This window comes from Triticum dicoccoides, chromosome 2A (genome assembly GCF_002162155.2).
Source record: "Triticum dicoccoides isolate Atlit2015 ecotype Zavitan chromosome 2A, WEW_v2.0, whole genome shotgun sequence".
Classification (NCBI taxonomy): domain Eukaryota; kingdom Viridiplantae; phylum Streptophyta; class Magnoliopsida; order Poales; family Poaceae; genus Triticum; species Triticum dicoccoides.
In genome coordinates this window covers 322,749,183-322,760,370 of record NC_041382.1, presented here as the reverse complement: position 1 = coordinate 322,760,370, position 11,188 = coordinate 322,749,183, and positions in this window count along the sequence as shown.

Here is an 11,188-nt window from a genome sequence, read left to right as displayed (position 1 = left end):
AACACCGCCCGAATGTGCCGACAAATCCCGATAGGAGCTGCACATATCTCTTTCTCAGGGCACACTCGGATTGTCCTAGGTACGGGTAGGCCAACCCAGAGTTGCCCCTGGTAGCCACCGGTAGCTGACAGGTGGACCAACACTCAGAGGAGCACTGGCCCGGGGGTAATAATGATGACCCTCATGAGCGCGACTCCCAAGGGAAAAGAAAAGGCTAGGTGGCAAATGGTAAAACCAATGTTGGGCATTGCTGGAGAAGCTTTACTTAAGGCGAACTGTCAAGGGGTTTCCATTATAGCCCAACCGCGTAAGGGACGCAAAATCCGAGAACATAACACCGATATGACGGAAACTAGGGCGGCAAGAGTGGAACAAAACACCAGGCATAAGGCCGAGCCTTCCACCCTTTACCAAGTATATAGATGCATTAATTAAGTAAGATATATTGTGATATCCCAACAAGTAAACATGTTCCAACAAGGAACAACATCTCCATGTTCCAACAAGGAACAAACTTCAATCTTCACCTGCAACTAACAACGCTATAAGAGGGGCTGAGCAAAGCGGTAACATAGCCAATCAACGGTTTGCTAGGACATGGTGGGTTAGAGGTTGAACATGGCAATTTAGGTGGCTGACAAGCAAGTGGTAGGCATCGTAGCATTGGCATGGCAAAAGAGCGAGCAAACTAGCATAGCAAAGATAGTAGTGATTTCGAGGGTATGATCATCTTGCCTGAAATCCCGCAAGGAAGAAGAACGAGTCCATGAAGAAGACAAACGGACGTAGTCGAACGGATCCTCACAACCTCGACGTTATCGGAACCAACCCGAAGAAGCAATCACCGGAAAAGAAGCACACAACATAGTAAACAACCAACACATCAACATGGCATGATGCACAAACGAGTATGATGCATGTCCGGTTTAATGAAACATGGCATGGCAAAGTGCAACAAACAACACTACAAATTAAGTGGAGCTCAATACGCAACGAGTTGCATATTGATGAAACACCACGACACGTTATTTAGTTTGATCTCGTTTATGTACTCAACAATATTAAATGTTGGTTAACATGGCAAGAGGGTGAAACAAAGTAAAACTACCTATCTAGCCAAGTTTAAATGAGGCCGGAAGCAACGAACAACAATTCCGGAAACTCCCCATATGCATATTTTAGATTAGGTCCTGTTCTGCCCTAAACACAATTTTAGAGTTGTTTAATATGCAAATAAAGGTCACCATGATAAACTAGGCAAAATTCTACCCCATTTACATATAAAGTTTATTAAAATTGGAGTTACGGTTATTTAGTTATGAAATAAAGCATTTTAGCATGGCATAGGAGCAAATTAAATAAACAACATTTTAAACATTTTAAACATGGATGAAAGTTGCATATTATTAAACTAGACAAAATTCTAAGCAACTTTCATATATAAATCATTTTAATCCGATGCACGAATTGTGAGTTATTATATGCATGAACAACAGGGGGTTTTCTGTAAAACAGCAGTCTCAGGATAAATAGACAAATTCACAGATCCTGAAAAAATATCAACGGGCTGAATCTGGACAGGAAGCCCAACAAAGAGGAAAAAAAAGGATGGGCGTTGGGGTGGCCTCACCATGGGCCTCGGCCCGGCTTGGCAGAGGAGGCCAGCGATGATGGCTGCGGTTGCTGGGCCGGCCCGCTGGACGTGGTTGCTGGGTCCGCGGAGGAGCAGGCTGGGCCTTGGGCGGGTCGCAGCCCACCTGGACACAGACGCAGAGGAGAGGGATCGGGGCTCCTCCCGATCCGAACGACGCACGGCGGCGCTCGCCGGTGAGGGCGACGGGGACGACAAGGTCAGAGGCGGATCCGACGAGGAGGAAGCAGACGTGGCGGCGGATGGCGCGAAGAGGCCGGATCTGGGTCAAGGAGCTCACCGGGGCTCCATTCCCGGCGACGGCGAGGGGTCCCACGGGAGCTCGTCAGAGCTCCATGTCAGCGGCGGCGCGGGGCAGGATACGGCATGGAGGAGAGAGACTCGGGGCGGAGGCGAGCAGGCGACATCGGACGGCGGAGCTGGAGGCGCACGAGGGCGGCGGTCACCGGCGCTGGGCGAGGTCGCTGAAGACCGGCACGGGAGCAGCAAGGCGATGCAGATCGGGTGGAGCGGCACGGTGCGGGCCTCAGAGCCCAGATCGGGACCCGGGCGGGCTTGGAGCGGGCCTGGCGGTGCGGGGCGATGTGGGGCGCGGGGAGGCGACGTGGCAGCTTCCCGTTGGCTGCGGGCGCTACTGGAGCGGCGGCTGGCCACTAGCAGCGCGCCAAGTGGCAGGGACGAGGTGGCCGGCAGCAGAATTTGAGGAGAGGAGGTGGGAGGCGGCTGTCTGATGATTGGGGGCGCGGATTTCAAGGAGGATGAAGGAGAAGGCCTAAAATGGCAAGGGGGGCTGCTATATATAGCAGGAGGAGCTAGGGTTGGGGGTTTGGGGCCGCTTTTGGACCGTACGATTGCGATCGGACGACCCGGAGCGGAGGGGGTTAGATAGGTGGGCTAGAGGGCTGTGAAGAGAGGTTGGGCTGAGATGAGAGGAGAGGAGTGCAGCCCGGCAACTGTTTCCGGAGACCGAAAACGTCCGACGTTTTGACCGGCTACTATTGCCGCTATATATATCCGTTGGGGCGTCAAACGAACTCCGATTGCGATGAAACTTGACAGGCGGTCTGTCTACACTATAATAAGACCGCACGTCAACTCTCATCCCATTCCGAGAACATTTTCCGGCCACTTACAAAATAATATTTTGGACATGCCGCGGGCGCGTGCAAGTGTGTCTGGGCTCAGAACAGACAACGGACGGAACGAGGAGACCAGGACTGATGCAAGCTTTGAAAACATGATGATGCAATGCACATGATGACATGATGAAATGCAACACGCAAGCAAATGACAAGGCGACAACAGCGAATAACTGGACGACACCTGGCACATCGGTCACGGGGCGTTACACCAGACCCCTGCGCCATAGGATTTAGACCGGCGTGCTAACCTCTCTGTTGTTCCTAGGTAGGGCTGCGACGTGTTGATCTTCCGAGGCCGGGCATGACCCATGAAAGTGTGTCCGGATAAAGGGGATCGAGCGTGTTGGGAAATGTGGTGCACCCCTGCAGGGAAGTTAATCTATTCGAATAGCCGTGATCTTCGGTAACAGGACGACTTGGTGTTGTACCTTGACCTTATGACAACTAGAACCGGATACTTAATAAAACACAACCTTCCAAGTGCCAGATACAACCGGTGATCGCTCTCTCACAGGGCGACGATGGGAGGATCATCGGTTAGGATTATGATATGCGATGCTACTTGGTGAACTTACCATCTACTCTCTTCTCCTGCTGCAAGATGGAGCTTACCAGAAGCGTAGTCTTCGAAAGGACTAGCTATCCCCCTCTTATTCCGGCATTCTGCAGTTCAGTCCACATATGATACCCTTATTCCATTTGATACCAATGCATACATATGTAGTGTAGCTCCTTGCTCGCGAGTACTTTGGATGAGTACTCACGGTTGCTTTGCTCCCTCTTTTCCCCCTTTCTATACCCGATTGCTGCGACCAGACGTTGGAGCCCAGGAGCCAGACGCCACCGTCGACGACAACTACTACTACTCGGGAGGTGCCTACTACTACGTGCAGCCCGCTGACGACGACCAGGAGTAGTTTAGGAGGATCCCAGGCAGGAGGCCTGCGCCTCTTTTGATATGTATCCTAGTTTGTGCTAGCCTTCTTAAGGAGAACTTGTTTAACTTATGTCTGTACTCAGATATTGTTGCTTCTGCTGACTCGTCTATGATCGAGCTCTTGTATTCGAGCCCTCGAGGCCCCTGGCTTGTAATATGATGCTTGTATGACTTATTTTATTGTTAGAGTTGTGTTGTGATATCTTCCCGTGAGTTCCTGATCTTGATCGTACACGTTTGCGTGTATGATTAGTGTACGGTCGAATCGGGGGCGTCACAACTCAAGATAAGGCTCAATTCAGCCCCCACAGTACGTCGTCAATGCCACCACTTAACATGTGTTTTGGTGCCTTGTGTCTAGGTCGCTTAGTTGTGAGACATATCACCATAGTCATTCCTTACAACAGTGACTAGTCTTCAACCTGTAAATCCTTCATGATATGAATGAAGTGTCGGGAGAACCTCTCAGGCGTCTCCCACTTGGTTAGGGGCCTTGTGTGTGTTTGGCCCCTAGGTAGCGACGAATAGCTCTGAGCACCGACTATGGCGGGCTGTTATGGAGCTTAGAAAACGTTTGACGACCATCGAAGCGCAACAAAGATGGGAGTAGAACCATGTCCCACCGGGTGTGCCAATTTGTTTCGCGAAAAAGAAACGTCCCCCGGGCAGGGGTATTTCCTAAAGCGTAATGGCAATAAAAATGCGGGCGTGCCGGTATACATTCATATACAAATACATAAAGAGACAAAACACATAGGGAAATACTCCTTTATTAATTCTCATGAGAATTACAAAGTGCGGTTTCCCACATGATTACATAAGTTACGTCATGGACAAGTATATCTGACTAATATCCAGCGATTGTAGGGGTTCTAGTTCCCGGAGCCTCATAAGACGATCTGGTTAATTACATCCGCGGGGGAATCCGCGGAACACCTCCGATTAAGTTGTGTTGATGGTCGTCGTCTTGAACCTGAAATATTCTCATGATGAGAAATAAATGTGGCATGTAATGATATCCCAAAGCCTCGTCGGCCTTTGTTATGAGACATCCGGCCTTGTCGGCACCGGGTTCATGGTGAAGTCTCAAAAATGTGTTCGGCCTTGTCGGTCATGAACAGAGTAGGTCCGGCCTCGTCGGCCAGGACAAAAAGGTTCCGGCCTCATCGGTCACGGAAAGGGGTAATGTCTCCAATCCTCGTCGGTCAAGGAGATAGTGTGTCCAGCCTCATCGGCCAGGACAAATTATTTCCGGCCTCGTCGGTCGTGGAAAAGGGAAATGATCTCTTGGCCTCGTCGGCCAAGGAGAAGGTGCGTCCAGCCTCGTCGGTCAGGACAAATGATTTCCGGCCTCGTCAGTCGCGGAAGAAGGAAATGTTCTCTTGGCCTTGTCGACCAAGGATAAGTATATATGGCCTCACTGGTCTCCAAAGGAAGGGACCATGTCATGAGACTTTTTGACGGACACCTAGCCGTGAGGGTCTTGAATGAGATATCAAGATTTACATGCGAGGCATATCTTCATATTAAGTAACCATGTTGTTCACAAATCATGAAAAGATATCTAGATCTGCTATATGTGCAAGCAATTGGAGGACTTCTGTTACACCAGATGGGCTGCAGTTTGTACAACAAACATATTGATTAAATTTTTACAAGCCTTTAAAATTTCAGGCCGAAACTATCAATGGTTTGGCCGTGAGAAATCACAAAGTGATGTTTAGGCTGTAATCTCCGCCTAGTACTACAACGTACTACTATTTTACTGTCTTGTTAATCTCTGCCATTTACATCAAACTTTGCACCAGGTACGCCATGCATGTCAACTGCATGCTGCTCTTATCAACTTTCCAAGGGCAAACTTGCATGTACTCAGACTGCACCAGCTAGTGGTGAAGAGCACTTGCGTTCATTCAGATATTTCTTCCATGATAGTACTTGCATGTGACTTGTGCCATCGGATGCATGGACGTATTAACATGGCCACTACTGATAAAAGGCTCATCCATGATGGACCGTATGCGCATGAGCGCCCTGGCGGCCGTCCATGTACGGTAGCCTGCTAGTGGCCTTGCGGCCGTGCTCATATCTGTCTTGACCTAGCAGCATGTCTATGTATATGTGTGTTCTCTGGTTGGGCCACTGTATATGTCACGAGTGGCCGGTTGGCCTGTATTATTTTTAGGTGCCTTTTCCCATGTATCAAATGAGTAATTTTTTTATCAAGCTATCGACACCTTTTTAGATCACACAACAACTGCACCTGTATTTAGCTCAGTGTAAACTGATCAATCCTGAGGCATCTCAGCCATCTACACATACACATGGGTTGAAGACCCTATGATCAGTGTAAACCGATCTATCTATTGCTGCCATGTTCATCACACGTACTTCAATGGATTGGCAAACCAATCTTAAGAACGGTATAAACAGATCTTCTTCGTTGCGGCCTGTCCATCAGTGGTATCTATGAATTTGTGAGGATTTCTCCTTGGGCCAAATTGCCTCAAAACTTATGAGCTTGTCCCACCATAAGGGTACCCGTAAAATGGAGCGCGAGATGGCATTTTCCTCATCTCTCCGGTCAGGGCCGTATAGGGTCGCATGCCGTGTTCATAATCTAATCGCTTCTCTTCGCAAGGGTACACCGGCCGCGCACAAGACCTGTTCGCCATCTTGAGGAACTTGTTTGCCTTGATGAGAAACCTGTTCGCCGTGATTTGTACATGCTATTTCTATTGGTGAACCGATCTACATAGCCGGCTCTATTGCGCGGCAGCCAGGCATGCATGGGTACATATATGCCTTGTCACCTCTTTCTTGTGCTTGCCTTCACCAAAAGAGCAATTCGGCCTCTTCACGCGTGTCGCGGCTGTAAGCTCCTTGTACCTGTGTACAATAAACATGAACCTCACCTTGATTACCTGAGGGTACATACACCGGCCGGCCGGCCGGCTAGATTCATTGCGAACGCCGGGAAACAAAACTTTCATTGGCATGGCCTAAGTGTCTTGGTCTAGTGGTGAGTATAGATGTGGAAGAGAGTCTCGATATGATGTGCGCGGGCTGACGGTTGCCGCCGTCTGTGCGTGTGCCAGCCTTGCGGCCATGTGTGAGGCCTGAGAGCGGCCTGACGGCCAGCCGTGTGTAGCCTGCCGGCGGCGGCCGCGTGCGCATGTACTTCATGTGTGTGCGGCCTGGCGGCCGCGCGGCCATCTCTCCCCCCGATTTGGTTTCTGATGTATTTATAGGCAGATCAGCAGATGGACTAGGGTACAGGCCGAAGCATCACGCGCCGTCGCGGCCGTTCGCTCGCTCCCAATCTTTCTGGATCAGATAGGGGGTGTTTGGTTGCCTGGTAGCACCTGGCTCGGGAATTCCCTATTCGCCGCTTGCTGCGGCATTTTTTTTTTTTGAGTGGTAAACCAAAGCTTTATTATGGCGATGCCGAACGGTTTACAAGAATAACAAACTGGTCATGGGGTACTCCCAGCCACAAATGGCGACCAACATCTAAAGAAGACGAAAATTTAGCTAAATTATGGGCATCAATGTTTCTCGCCCGACCTTCAAAAATAAACTCACAGCTTCTGAAACTCCTCGCCCTGACACGAATCTCCTTGATAATGGCACTGTATAGGCCTTCAGTTCCGTTATTGATATCCGCCACCACAGTCTTGTTATCACATGCGATGATAATGTGTTCAACTGATAAATCCAAAGCTAGGTTCAGCGCTTCTCGACAAGCTAGCGCCCCTAGCGTCTCTGGGTCAGAAATATCTGAAAAGGCCATAGCCGACGACCCCAGATAGAAGCCATTATGGTCTCGGCAGAGTGCCGCAGCTGCACCGCTCCTACCGTTCCTCGCCTAGCCTCCATCAACTTGTATCTTCGCAACTCCCACAGCAGGGGCCAGCCATGTACTAGTACGCCTTGCTCCCGAGCTAGTCGCAGCCACATTTTGTGCAACATGCGCTGAGGTCTTCAGAGAATCTAGTTCAGAGATGAAGCTAGTTACAAAAGCATGTGTAGCATGAGGGCTCTGCAGGACTCCCTCATGGATAGCTTTACGCCTTGCCGTCCATAATGCCCACAAAGTCACGACCAGCTTGACCATGCTAGCATGTGGTAAATCATTAAACATACAGAATAACCAGCTTACTGCGGCAAGTAGTCGATGCTTCGCATAGGGCGCAGCTCACCCTGGGCCGGCCCATTTTAGTGGTTTTGACTCGCGAGATGAACCGCAAAAAACGATCACACTAGGGATCGAACCTACGACCTCCAGTAGCTGAACACACCGCGCTAGCCACAGCGCCTGGCCCGTGGATCTATTATAATAGCAATGCTAAACTTAAAGAAACTAAAACCGAGGAAAAAACCATCTGTTCCTTCTACTGTTTTTTCTTTAGTCTTATTCTGTCTTTCTTTTTTCTTGTTTTCTTTGTCTTATTCTGTTTTTTTCTTACTTTTTCTTTGTAAGCTTTTCAAAAAGTTCAAATATGGTTCAGAATTTTCAAAAATGTTCTTTTTGTCAAAAATTGTTCATATTTCCGAAATAGTGTTCACATTTACACAATTTTGTTCACAATTTCGAAAAATGTTCCTGATTTTTTCTTGTTTTCTTTCCTTTTCCTTTTCTTTTTCTTCTCTTTTCTCAAAAGAAATTGAAAAAATTCAAAATTTGTTCGTATTTTCATAAAATTTTCAGTTATCATTTTTTTCTCCAATTCAAAATTTGTTCCCGTTACACAAAAAGTTCAAAACTTTCGAAATGCAGAAAATATACCGGATTTCATAAAATGTTTGCACTTCCAAATTTGTTTGGGATTTTTCGAAATTGTTCTCTATTTCAAAATTTGTTCTCTAGATTCAAAAAAATGATTGCGCTTTAAAAAATTGTTCACGCTTCCAAATTTGTTCAGGATTTTTCAAAATTGTTCTCTATTTCAAAATTTGTCCTCGAGATTTAAAAACTGTTCGTGCTTTAAAAAAATTGTTTGCGCTTCCAAATTTGTTTAGGAGTTTTCAAAATTTGTTCTCAAGATTGAAAAAATGTTCGTGCTTTAAAAATTGTTCGCGCTTCCAAATTTGTTCTCCATTTCCAAATTTGTTCCAAAGACTCAAAAAATGTTTGTGCTTTAAAAAATTGTTTGTGCTTCCAAATTTGTTCTCCGTTTCAAAATTGGTTCTCAAGATTCAGAAAATGTTTGTGCTTTAAAGAAATGTCACAAATTCCAAAAATGTTTGGGAAATTCAAAAGTTGTTTGTGTTTCCAAATTTTGTTTCCAAATTTGAAAAATTGTTCCTGTTCAGGTTTTTGGGTAGTTTAAAAAATGTTTCCGTTCTAAAAAGTATGTTCACGTCTCCAAAATTCGTTTGTGTGTTGAAAAATGTTTGAGTTTTCTCAAAATTTGTAAAAAAAACTAATAATGTTCGCGTTTGATAAAACATTCACTTTTTGTTTTTGCTATTTGGAAAATCGTAAAGGATGTTTTTCAAACAGTCTTATATTTTCTTTAGTTCTTGTAGGTTTCCGCTGTAGTTTGGTCAACTGAGCGCTTCCATCCTTGTGGCTAGTAGGATGCTAGTGCAAGTCTGCAGTGTTGTGTTCGATTCCTAGCTATCATGCCCTGCTATTTTTTTGCAAATTATCACCTTGTATTTGCAGCGCACTCCAATGGGCCGGCCCAATCGACGCACTGCGGCGACGTGCCCCCTGTGCGTCGGCGCCCTGCTGGACGCAACGAGCGTCAAGTAGGAGCTCCCGCTCGGGAATTCCCTATTCGCCGCTGGCTCGCATGCGTCGTGCAAATTTTGAGATGTTTGGTGGACTGCATGTCTAACTGGGCCTGGCCCTACTCATGCAAAATAGGGCTCCCAGCCAGGTTGAGCGGAAACTCAGGAATCAGGCATTTCCGCGAGCCAGCCCCGATCCTGCACCCGCGTCCACACTTAAACGAAACGGTACGTGGGATTGCCCCGAATGTTTGTTGAAATTACTTCAAAACTGTCACCACCCGCATCACTCATTCCTCTTCCTCTCTCCCAACTGAACCAGATCAGATCGAGAACACCAACGCGTCGCCGCCGTCGCCGGAACGAGATGCCTCGTCCGCTGCGACACCGCCCGCCGCCTGCCTGTCCGCGCTCAATCCCTGCCGCCGGACGTCTTCTCAGCAGGAGCTGGCTCAACCAGACCACCGAGCGTCATGCCGTCGTCATGGAGGACTGGCGCAGTGGTGCTTGAAGATCATGTGGACGCCGCGACCAGGTAAGGCAACCACGACGTGCTTTAATTGCCATGGCCACTATGACGAGCTACGACAATACTGATGTCTGGCACGAGTCCTCGGCGTGCGACCTGTTTTTAATCCACGAAGAGCAGCAGCAGGTCTAATGCGCGAAGAAGCAGCAGCAGGTCTAATGCGCGAAGAAGCAGCAGATTTGTTTGCTTGTTTTCTTTGTCTATGGAATTAAGTTCTAATGTAGTCAACCAAACAATATATGTTGTATACAACATCGCAGGTGCACATATACCCTACAGTCCACCAAACATGCATCTCAGTCCATTTTTGCATGAGCCAGGCCAGCCTCAGCCCGGATCCTCCATGCGATGCAGTGTGAAGCTACTCAATCAACCAAACACACCCATAATGATGCACGGTTGTAGAAGTTTATCTTTTTCGATGCTTATCTCGTCCACGCCGATCCGACAATCTAGAACGTGAAGATTGGTACACATACGTGTAGGACGACGTATGTGACCGAGATCGATTTACTATGTCCGGCAGCTAGGGCCATCGAATCATGCATGCATGCATTGCCTAAGAGGTGGGCTTGAGACTAGTCACGATGGGGAGTAACTTAGAATAGTAACATGCATATGTTACTATCTTCCTAGTGGGTAGTAACATATGTGTTGTGTCATACATCACTTCATTTATTACGTTATAGACTCATCTTGTCTTGATATATGTGATGTTACGGTAATTAGCTATGTTATCATATGTCTCTTTTTCTTCATTAATTACATGCCACATCATCTATTTTGCCTAGATAAGTGTGATGTTACCACCTATATTACTTCCACTGTGAGTAGACTCATGCAATCCAGCCCATATAACATTTGGCAATTAATGCAAGTGTGAACATGGCACAATAATTTACAAATTTTACTGTCCATGCAACTATCCCTTCATGCATTATCTACGTGCATGTATATGGATTAGTAGAAACCGCAGCTCATGCTTGTACATGTAAAAATGAGCAACCAAGGACTAGCTAGTAGTGCATGTGCATAGACAGAATATGTAATGTATCCACGACATTCTTCGTTTCTTTCCTTTTCCTTTTCCAAATCGGGAACATATGCATAACAAAACAAATGTCCTTACTAATCCAACTTTATAATTAGGTGTGACAAAATCTCGTCAAACAGTATTATAAATAAAAAAA